This window comes from Heterocephalus glaber, unplaced genomic scaffold (assembly GCF_053883595.1).
Source record: "Heterocephalus glaber isolate CG9 unplaced genomic scaffold, H.glaber_assembly_v1.0 deba00001454, whole genome shotgun sequence".
Lineage (NCBI taxonomy): Eukaryota > Metazoa > Chordata > Mammalia > Rodentia > Bathyergidae > Heterocephalus > Heterocephalus glaber.
In genome coordinates this window covers 5,752,140-5,763,671 of record NW_028258303.1, presented here as the reverse complement: position 1 = coordinate 5,763,671, position 11,532 = coordinate 5,752,140, and the positions used below count along the sequence as shown (strand labels likewise).

General features: G+C 37.4%; 1 pseudogene; it reads right to left on the bottom strand.

Moving 5' to 3' along the window:
- Positions 1–2,647: 2,647 nt before the first annotated feature.
- LOC101703355 (protein LTV1 homolog pseudogene) lies at positions 2,648–4,057 on the bottom strand (annotated as a pseudogene).
- Positions 4,058–11,532: the final 7,475 nt, after the last annotated feature.

The window sequence follows — 11,532 nt, the reverse complement described above, 5'->3', positions numbered from 1 at the left end:
ATGTGACAGAAATGTCTGAGATGACATCAATGCAGGTAACAAAACAAATCAGTAAGGTGCTTGGTGTATTCAAAGATACAACTAAACAGATAATGATTCTAATGAAACAAATGATCAGCAGGATAGAGAAGACACCAATAAAAATATAGTAAAGCTAAATAAAAAGGGGCAAAACATGAATTTTCAGCATAGAAAAAAATGGGAATCCATAAAAAAATTTCAACCAGAAATACAGGAGAATAAAAATATGATTGAAAATATAGGCAGAAGAAGTGGCCAATGTGAGGACAAAGTGTCAGATCTAGACGACGGCTGTGGTTAAAGATCAGTTAAGGAGAGATAGATTAAAAACAAGAGAATGTGGAAAATGGGTTGAACCACTGCTAGATGATGCAAAGACTAATCTAAGAGTAATTGAAACTAGTAGGAAAAAAATAGAAGGCAGCACAAAGGATATAAAAACCTGCTTACCAAAGTAATAGCAAAAACTTTCCAAACTTGGAAAAAGAATTTAATATACTGATGAGTGAGGTATATAGAACCCTGAATAGCCATGATCAGAAAAAAAAAAACCCATCATACCACAATTGAATTACCAGAAATCCAACACAAGAACAGAATCTTAAAAGCTATTTGAGAAAAGCAGTGAATCACTTGCAAAAGAAAACCCATCAGAACTACAGCAGACACAACACAAAACTTAAAGGCAAGAAGAGGTCAGAATGAACTGTTTCAAGTCCTAAATGAAAATAAATTCAACCCAGACTGATATAGGCTGAAAAATTATCTTTCCAAATTGATGGAGAAATACCATATTTTCATAATAAAGAAGACCTAAAAAATTCATGATACCAAATCAAAAATCCAACAAGTTCTGAAGAATAAACTAGAAAAAAATTATGAGGCTAAAAATGCCAAAAGGCCCAATAGAATGAATGTACTAGGTAGGGCAAGCCATTAGGTAGAAGGGAAAGAAAGGAAAATAGCAACAGAAAATGTTACACTGACAGAAATAAGTTGGTACTTATCAGTTATAATTATCAATATGAATGGTCTCAATTTGTGAATCAAAAGACCCAGATAAGAATAATAGATCAAGAAACAAAATCCAAAATTTTGCTGTATACAAGAAACACATTTAAACTAAAAAGAAATTCATAGTCTAAAAATCAAAGTATGGAAGACAACATGTCATGAAAGAGAAGCCTGCAAACAAGTGGAAGTGGCTATCCTATCTCCATACAAAATAGACCTTACGACAAAACCAACCAAAAGAGACAAAGAAAGACACTACATATTGGTTAACAGAGCTATTCTACAGGAAGAGATAACAATTATTTAACATACATACACCAAAGTATGGTATACTTAATTTCATAAAATAAACACTTCTGGACATAAAAAATCAGATAAACATTGATACAATTATAATGGGGGACCTCAATATCCCACTATCACAAATAGACAGGTCAACAAAACAAACAAACAAAAGAATCAACAGAGGGCCAGGGATTTAGCTCAGGGGTGCTGCTGCCTGCCTCACAACCACAAGGTCCTGAGTTCTATCCCCGGTACCAAAATAAAAATAAAAATAAAAAGTCAACAGGGAAATATCAGAGTTGAACCAAGCCTTTGAAGTGATAAACACAGCATTCCACCCAACATAGTCCACATACTAGCTACTAAATAAATGAAAAAAAAAATTTAACCATTCATATCATTGGGTCACAATGCAATGAAACTAGAAATCAGTGGCAGAATGAACCACAGAAATTTGCAAACACATAGTGATCAACACACTCTTAAATAATCAAAATGGGCCACGAGAAATTAAGGTAGAAATAAGACAGTTCCTAGAATTAAATGATAATGCCAGTACAACATATGAGAACTTGTGGGATACAATGAAAGCATAGGGGAGGTTATAGCTGTGAATTTCCATATCAGAAAAACATAATGAACCCTGATAAATAACCTAATGATATGCCTTATGGTCCTAGAAAAACAAGAACAATCCAACTCCAGAGCTTGCAGAGGAAGGAAATTATAAAGATCAGAGCAAAATTCAATAAAATGGAGACTAATGATAGTAATAATAATAAGAAGAAGAAGAATCATGAATCAAAGAGCTGGTCCTTTGAAAGAATACACAAACCCTTAGCCAGTCTTAATAAAAGAAGGAAAGAAAAGTTTAAAAATCAATGTAACTGAAAATAAAAAGGTGATATCACAAAAGACACTGCCAAAATCCAAAGATTATTAGCAACTATTTCACAAGTCTGTATGCCACCAAAATTGGAGAACTCAGAAGAAATGCAGATTCCTAGATACATATGAATTACCAAAACTTACCCCAGAAGATTTTTTTAATATATTTTCCTTTAATTCATCCAAACATTTCATATTCATGAAGTCATTTATTTCAGAGTAAATCTAAGCTTATAATTTAAATTTAAAATGTTACAATATTTACAAGACAATTGACAGGGAGAACTTGCTGGTATAAAAATCCTGTAAGTATTGTATTTTTCTCTTAGACATCTGCCAGGGAAAATGCAGAGTACAGTTGCCTCTGAAGATCCTGGCTGATTATGGAACATAAGAGAAGCCCTGACAGGGAATGTGCCTTATCCTCACTGGGCCATGTCTATAGCTTTAGACCTTCAATGCTCTTCTTCAAGTTCAGCAGCTCCTTTTCCTGGCTTCTCTTCTCCAGCTTGAATGCTAATTGGTTAGCTTTCTTCTCCACTCTTCATTCCTTGTGCTCCTCTTTTATACCTTACTTTCTTGCTCTTTTATCTTCTTTGCTTTCATGTTTAGAACATGGTTGGGTTGACACCCTAGGCAGACCACTGCCATTAATCATCTGCATTCATTCAACTTGCTTTGCTGTGAGTCCTTTCTTAGGTAAGACATTGAGAGGTATTCCTGTTTTAGAAGATATGTCAATTTGTTTGGGCTTTGGCTGATACTTGATAAGCTGTGGATGATTGTATAAGTTTGAGTATGTACTGCAAATGGATTCACAATCCACTTCTCTTTGGTTTCTTCAAGAACTACAGTAATAATCTCTTCTTCAGACTTTCAAGCTCATTCAATGGCAGGTCTTGATCCTCAAAGGGTTCAAGAGTATTCAGCTTTATACAATTCTCAGCCTTCTCTTTATGGTAGTCATTCAAAACTTCCTGTAAGCAGTTGGAACCTTCCAATTCAGCATTACCCAGAGCTCCAATCTTAACATCATCATACTGTTCATAAAACTTCTCAAACCTCTCATCATGTAGAGTCAACTGCTCATTTCTCCTCATGACTGAGGAAGTTATAGAATACTCTGTGAAGTGGCTTCTTGTTTCCTCCTCCCAGAACAAATGCTTTTCTACGGCCCCGTGAGGCTCTCCAGGGGGAAAAGGCACATCTTCATCTGACCACTGGCCTGCAGAGTCAGTCACCCTCAACAACACCTCTCCTGGTCTCATCATCCACATCTTCCCAGTCACTGCAGTCTTCACTCTCAGGTTTCAGAATTTCCATTTCCTCTTTCTCTTCTGTTGGCTTACTGGCCTGAAGGATAAAGTCATCTTCGAGCACATTATGTGGATCATTGAAATCAAAATCATCATCAAGAGCTGCAACAATGTCAGGATCAAAATCCAGTCGAGGTCCTGAAACTGGAGCTACTTTATTTAACAATCCAACAGCTTCCTCAAACTGATGCAAACACTGATGAAGGCAACTTAATTCCAGTGCTAAGAACTACTGAAGTTTCTTCTTTCTCATCTCTGCTGCTGTACTCACTGGAGGTGTGGTTGGGGATAAGCTCCGAGGACCCCGATATTTTCTGCAGGTGCTGCAGGTAGTCATAGTCATCATCAAAGAACACTCCATACTTCCTCTGTTCTGCTCTCCTTTCTTCAGCATTTATTTTCTGTGTTGGCAACAGAACCCTCTGAGGCACAGTTTCATCTGCTGCTAAAGGATCTCACTGGCTCCAGTGGACCAAATGAAAAGATACAGTTTTCTTCTTCTCTATAAATGGCTTTTGCTTCCTGTGAGGCATGCTGCTGCCGTGCAGCACTCACCCCCACCAGGAGTGGCCAGTTACCCTCCAAATACTGGGCACCCCACCATGGCTGTAAGCTTCATTGCACATGTCACTACAAGTTCCGGGTGGTACGTACCAAGATTTTTTTTTACCCTAAAAGATTTAAACATTCTGAATTCAAACATTCCTCATTGAATGACATTTTACATTGTACACTCCTGTGACTAGGTCATTAAATAATTGGTCACAAAATGAAGAACTGTATATAGCATGTACATTACCTTATTCAGAACAAAAAAATGGTTGAAGGAAGCTCCAACTTGATGACTTTGCCTTTATTTGTATAACTTATATGAAGTACTACAATGTATAACAGAACATAAAACTACAGTAGTGTACAATACAATGTGCAAATTGTACTGTGCTACAGAAGCCACCATAAGGCCACACTGCTGCCCACATTCTTGTATCATAAGTCCGAATTCAAGTGGTGAGCCTGAATAGTGCACCTTGGTTGTAAGTCTGAACAGTAGTTAAACAGGTGAGTTGTTAAACAGGTAAGATGTTAAATGAGGAGCACCTGTAATTCTATAACAGGCAATGAAAGTGAAACAGTAATTAAAAAAAAAAAACTGACCTGCTAAGAAAGGTTCAGGACTTTATGGATTCACGGATAAATTCTATATGAACTCAGAGAAGATCTAACCCAAATACTCCTCTACTCTGTAATGAAATTCAGAGAGAAGATATACTCCCAAAAATCATTCTTAGAAGTTAGCATTAACTTGATCCCCAAACCAGACAAAAATCCAACCAAAAAAGAATTACCAGGCCAATTTCTGTAATGAAAATAGCTGCAAATATCCTTAACAAGATACTGGCAAACAGAATGCAACAAATCATCGAAAAGATTATACATCATAACCATGTAGACATCCCAAGGATGCAAGGTGGTTCAACATAGATAAATCAATAAATGTAACACATTACATAAACAGAAGCAAGGACAAAAATTACATGATCATCTAAATAGATGCAGAAAATGTCTTTGTCAAAATCCAACATCCTTTTAAGATAAAACACTGAAGAAAATATATATAGAAGGATTCTATCTCAATCCCATAAAAGCCATTTATGATCAACCTATTAACATTGTATTAAGCGGGGGAAAATTAAAAACTTTCTCCCCTAAAATAAGGAACAAGACAAGGATGTCCACTATCACCACTCTTATTCATATAGACCTTGAAATGTTAGCCAGAGCAGTTAGGCAAAAGAAAGAAGTAAAATGGATACCTATAGGAAAGGATGAATTCAAAGTATCATTATAAGCAGATGACATAATTTTCTACTTATAATACCCAAAAAGTTCTACCAAAAGACTCCTAGAATTAATAACCAAATTCAGCAATATACCAGGACACAAAATAAAAACACAAAAAGTAGTAGCTTTCCTATACACTAATAATGAACTTGCTGAGAAAGAAATTAGGAAAATAATACCATTCATAATAGCATCAAGAAAAATTAAATACTTAGAAAATAACCTAACCAAGGGGAGTGATCCAAAATGGCTGACACAAGAAAGATCAACTAAAAAGCCAGAAAGCGGGGAAAGGACTTACACCCTGATACAGAAAATCAATTTGAAAGAAGATACAATAATATTACAGTTCACGAATGCTTTGGTTTGCAAACAAAAGCATTTGGCAAAATTTTGTTTCCATCACAAATTCTGGATTGGGTGACAAACATGACTGTGGCCATCTTCCCCACACAAACAAACGCAGCTATCTTCCCCAAAATCATAAAATAAATTATGTTCATAAACCAAGCTAGCACAGTACATGTAGATCAAACCAAATATCTGGATATTAAAAAGAGGGGAAGTAGTCCCACAAGGGGCAGTCTGCATGGCCTCTGCCCTTGCTCATCCTGGGAGCAGCCATCGTGAGAACTTCACAAATAGCCAGAGGAAACCAAGAAGCACTGCAGAGACCAGTCTCCCAGGATAGACTTGGGGTATACAGGCCCCTCCACTTCATAATTCCCACTCCAAACATGAGGGAAGGTCCAACCCTGCAGTAGTCTTGCTAGCACTCCTGTAGGCAGGGAACTCTCTTTCCCCACTCTCCTGAATCTAGGCAGTGAGAGGATAAATAAGTGAATGGTGAATGTTGAGTCCACCCAGATGCTTGTGCTATCTGGCACCCTGCATCAGTACTGGGCCCACACAAGTCCCCATTGAGGGCTCCAGACCCACCCAAGGTGCTGCAGGGTGCCCCACATTGGTCCCACATGTGCCAGAACCTCCATATGGCACCCAGGGCTGATACTGAACCCTCTTGAGTCAGTGCCAGGAACCCTGCAATTGCTTGAGTTTCCACCACCACTCACTGCCCCACATCCTCCCCAGACTCATGAGAGACTAGGTTTGGCATCCTGCACCAGTCCTGGGCTGCCTAGGTCTCCACTGGGTGACTTAGACCTGTGTAACCCAGGTCTCCACAGGGTGGCCCCTATCCTGGACAGGCTGGAGCCCTCACTCAGTGGTAAGCAACCTGTGCCCTCCCTGGGCACATTGGCGTCTCCATTTTATACTCCACAACTATCCTGGACACATCTGGGTCTTTTCTGAAAGGTCCAGACCCACTAGAATCTCTGCCTGATGTGTGAGGCCAGTCCCACCTGTACTGAAGTCTCTAATACTCAGCAGGGATCCCAGCCTGCCTGACCTGCCCAGTGTGCCAGTCCACATGAGTCTCCACCTAGTGCTTGGTGGGATCTCCCCACATTACTCCTAGGCATACTTGGGTCTCCACTGGGTGCCCTGGGCCTGCATGAGCCTCCTCTGGGGTTTTAAGCTAGTCCCATACCTGCCAGAGTTTCCATCTGACACCTAGCTCTGCTCCGTAGTCCGGCAGAGTCTACAGGAGTACTTCAGGTTGACTTGAGTCTTCACCCAGTGTTCATTGTCTCACACCCTCCCTGGGCCCACATCCCAGCCTGGACAGTTGCCACAGGTTGGGATATACAGAATGGAGACCTATCATACAGAGAGGTCACCACACAAACCACAGGCTAGAAAGGGGCAGAGGATAATGTTACTTGTTGGATTAAATACTGCACATTCTGAAAGAAAAACATTCATCTGGAAATATATAGGAATTTTTTTTCTGACTTCTTTTGACCCAATTTCCTCCCATTATTGTTTCTTTTTTGGGGGGTGGAGTTTGGATTATTATCACCCATTTCTCCTCCTCCCCCTTTTCATTACTACTTGTTTTATTTATTTGATAGGTCTCTCTCTTCTTTTCTCACTATCCCTCTTTCAATTTGTTTTCTTATTATTTTTCTTTTTTTCTCCTCTAGTTTAAACTCTGTTTTCAATTATTTATCCTTTTCCTTGTTGATCTTTTTTTGTTACTGTTATCTAATACAACTAATTTTCTTCTACTCCTTAGTTAGGATCCTTTATTTCAATTTTTCACCTTCTTCCCATCTTTTATTGCTTAATTTTTCAAATTCTATTTTTTCATCTTCCCATACCCCGCAACCTCTATCCTTACTAGGATAACCATTAACCTTTATGAATATGTAGAAAGTTAACCACATCATGCTATAGTTGTACACTGTTCTGAAGTTAATGGAGGCAAAATTGTTCTGGGGAGTAGATATTTACTGTATACCAATATCTAATCTGTCTTAGAGTTTGTACTATAACTATAGATCTCATTTCTATGGTTAAGAGTGGTAATTCATTAATTCTTAGGCTTTGTCAATATCCAATTGATATTTGATGCTACTGTTGCTGATTTATACTACTTTAGCCAAGGTGACATAGTTGTTGCTATAAATTGGTTTTCTCTGTATGTCAATATCTAGACTGCCTGGGGGTCATAAATAATACTACAGCCTATATCCAAAGAACTGAGTACTGGGTCAAATAGGATGCATAAATGGAAGTGGTTGGATCCTGGGGCAGAACCAAAGGCCAATAGCTTCTATGCCTAGGGGACATTTCTGAAAAGTAGACAGTAACTGAAAAGGTCTTAGTACTAGCAATATAGTTACTCATCATAATCAATCTGCAAGCCTCAGCACAGAAAACAACTAATGAGTGCAAAATAGAATGTGAGAAAATGAGGCAACAAACTGCCTCCAAAAGTTTCCAACTCCCACAAAGCAAAGCTAGGGCATCAAGGAGGAAGAAATCAAAAGCCATACAGTCAAATCATCTAAAACAGTAACAGTGGAGACAACACAACAGATCAATAAGAGGCTTGGTGAATTAAAAGCAGAAATAATTAAAGAGATAATGATCCTATTAGCAAATGATCAAAGAATCTAGAAAAGACACTAACAAAAAGGTAGAGGAGCTAAAGAAAGAGATGCAAACCATGAATGCCCAGCATAGAAAAGAATTGGAATTCATAAAAAGTTTCAAACAGAAATCCAAGATATTGAAAATTTTATTAAAACTATGGACAGCAGATTCTAACAAGGTGTGGACAGAGAATCAGATCTAGAAGACAGGGATGTGGTTGGTGATCAACTAATGACAGACACCTTAAAACAAGGGAATATAAAAAATTGATTCAGAAGCTGCTAGAATCAAAGGAGACTAATCTACATTTAATTGGAATTAATGAAAAAATCAGAAGATAGCACAAAGGGTATTAAAAATCTATTTACAGATGTTGATAGTAAAAAACTTTCTGAGCATGAAAAAATAATTGGAAATACACAAAATTGAGACATATAGAATCCCAAATAGCCGTGATCAGAAAAGAACTACCCCAAGATATATCCTAGTCAAGAAATATAACACAAGGACAGAATCTTAAAAGCTATTAGAAAAAAGAAATAAATCACTCATAAAGGAAAACCAATCAGAATTACAGCAGACTTCTCAATACATGCACTAACATCAAGGAGAGCTTAGAGTGAAGTGTTTCAAGCCCTAAAAGAAAACAATTTCCAACCCAGACTGACATATCCCACAAAGTTATCTTTCAAAACTGATAGAGAAATACAATATTTCCATGATAAAGGGCACTTAAAGAATTTCATGACCATCAAAACTCCAAAAAATTTTCAAAGATATCCTATGTAATAGTTTACTGCTTGTGTCAGCTTGAGTAAGAAATGCCTAACTAATTGGACTAACATAGTTCCGGGCGTGAGTGGTACCAGCCAATAGGCTTGTTACCTGAATGGAATAAAAGGGAAAGAAGGAAGGCTCATTTCTGTTTCTTTGGAGGAGCTCCAGTCTTCATCTTCACATTGGACATCATCTTCTGGCTTCTAGCACAGACTTGTAAGCTGCTAGCACAGACTCCTCAACCTTTCAGTGCAAACTCTTCAACCTTCCAGTGCAGACCCTTCAACCTCCTGATACAGACTCACATCAGACACTACAGTGAGCTCCAGGCCTTCAAACCTTGGATTCTATGGATTTCTAGTGTGCAGACAGACCTTTTGCACTCTTCCACACCTGACTCTATGGGTATCCATTGTAAGTCTACCTTGTAAGTCCTCATTTATTTATATATATTATATTAAATCTGTTTCTCTACTGAGCACTGACAATGCATCCTAGAAAGAGACAGTTAAGCCAGCAATGCCAAAAAGCCCAATAGAATGAAGGCATCAGTCAGGGTAAGCAACTAAGTAGAATTGAAAGAAAAGGAATCAGCAGCAGGAAAATAATACAATGACAGGGATAAGTCAATATCTATGAGTTATAGGGCCGGGGATTTAGCTCAGTGTTTCTGGCACCTGCTGCACAAGTGCAAGGCCTGAGTTTGATCCCTGGTACCGAAACACAAAAAACAACAATATCTATGAGTTATAAAAATTAATGTGAATGGTCTCAACTTACCAATTAAAATACACAACTTAGAAGAATGGGTCAAGACACAAAACTCAACAATATGCTGTACACAAGAAACACATTTACCTCAAAAGAAATTAATAGACTGAAAAATCAAAGGGTGGACATCAATATTCCATGCAACAGAAACCCAGAAAAAAGCTATAATAGTTGCAGACAAAGTGAATTTCAAGTGAAAACCAATCAGAAAAGACAAAGAAACCACTACATATTGTTTAAGGGTACAATTCAAAGTTAAGAGATAACAATTATAAACATACAAGCCCCAAATACTGGCATACCCATTTTCATAAAACAAACACTAATGGATGTGAAAATTCAGGTAAGTACCAATACAATTGTAATGGGGGAACTCAATACCCCACTGTTACAAATGAACAGATCAACTACACAAAAAACCAACAGAGAAATATCAGAGTTAAGTCAAACCTTTGAATGAATTGACTTAATAGATATCTACATAATGCTACACCCAACAACAAAGAATACACTTTCTTGTCAGGAGCAAATGGTACTTTCTCTAAAATAGACCACATACTAGCCCATAAAGCATTATTAAGTAAATGCAAAAGAGTCAAAATTGTCCTGTGCATTTTATAGGATCTTAATGAAACAAAATAAGAAATCAAAGGCAGAAGACAGCACAGGAACTATGCAAACACATGGAAATTAAATAACACATTCTTGAAAAATGAATGGGTCACATAAAATTAAAGAAATCAGACAGTTTCTACAATCAAATGTTAATATCAGTATAACATATCAGAACATATGGGACACAATGAAAGTAGTCTTAACAGGGAAGTTTATAGCAGTGAATTCCCACATCGGAGAAACAGAGCAAGTTCAAATAAATAACCTTATGCTTCACCTCAAGGTCCTAGAAAAACAAGAACAATTCAAACCCAAAGCTAATACAAGAAAAGATAATAAAGATCATTCATGATAAAAAAAAATCCTAAAATTCATGTGGAACCAGAAAAGACCCATAATAACAAAAGCAATCCTGATTAACAAAAGCAAAACAGGAGGCATCACAATCCCAGATTTGAAGTTATATCACAAAGCTACTATGATTAAAACTGCAAGATACTGGCATAAAACCAGGCATGTGGATCAGTGGAACAAAATAGAGAAAATTGAAAAAAAACCCAAACCCAAGCACATTTGGCTATTTGATCTTTGACAAAGGAGCCAAAACACACTGGAGGAAGGATAGCCTCTTTAATAAATGGTGCCAGAAACATTGAATATCCGCATGTAAAATGTCCCTCACAGTGCACTAAACTAAAATAAAAATGGATCAAACATCTAATATTAAAGCAGAAACAATCTGCTGGAAGACAAAATAGGTACAATTCTTGAACACATAGCCATGGACAAAGACTATTTGAACAGAACACCATTGGAAAGAAATAATACTGAGAATCAACAAAAGGGATCACAGCAAATTAAAAAGTTTCTGCACAGCAAAGGAACAGAGAAAGGGGAAGAAATTTTTCCAGCTATTCATTGGATAAAGAACTAAAATCAAAAATATATAAAGAGATAAGTGAGGCATATAGGACTTCAACTAGCTGTGATCAAAAAAAAA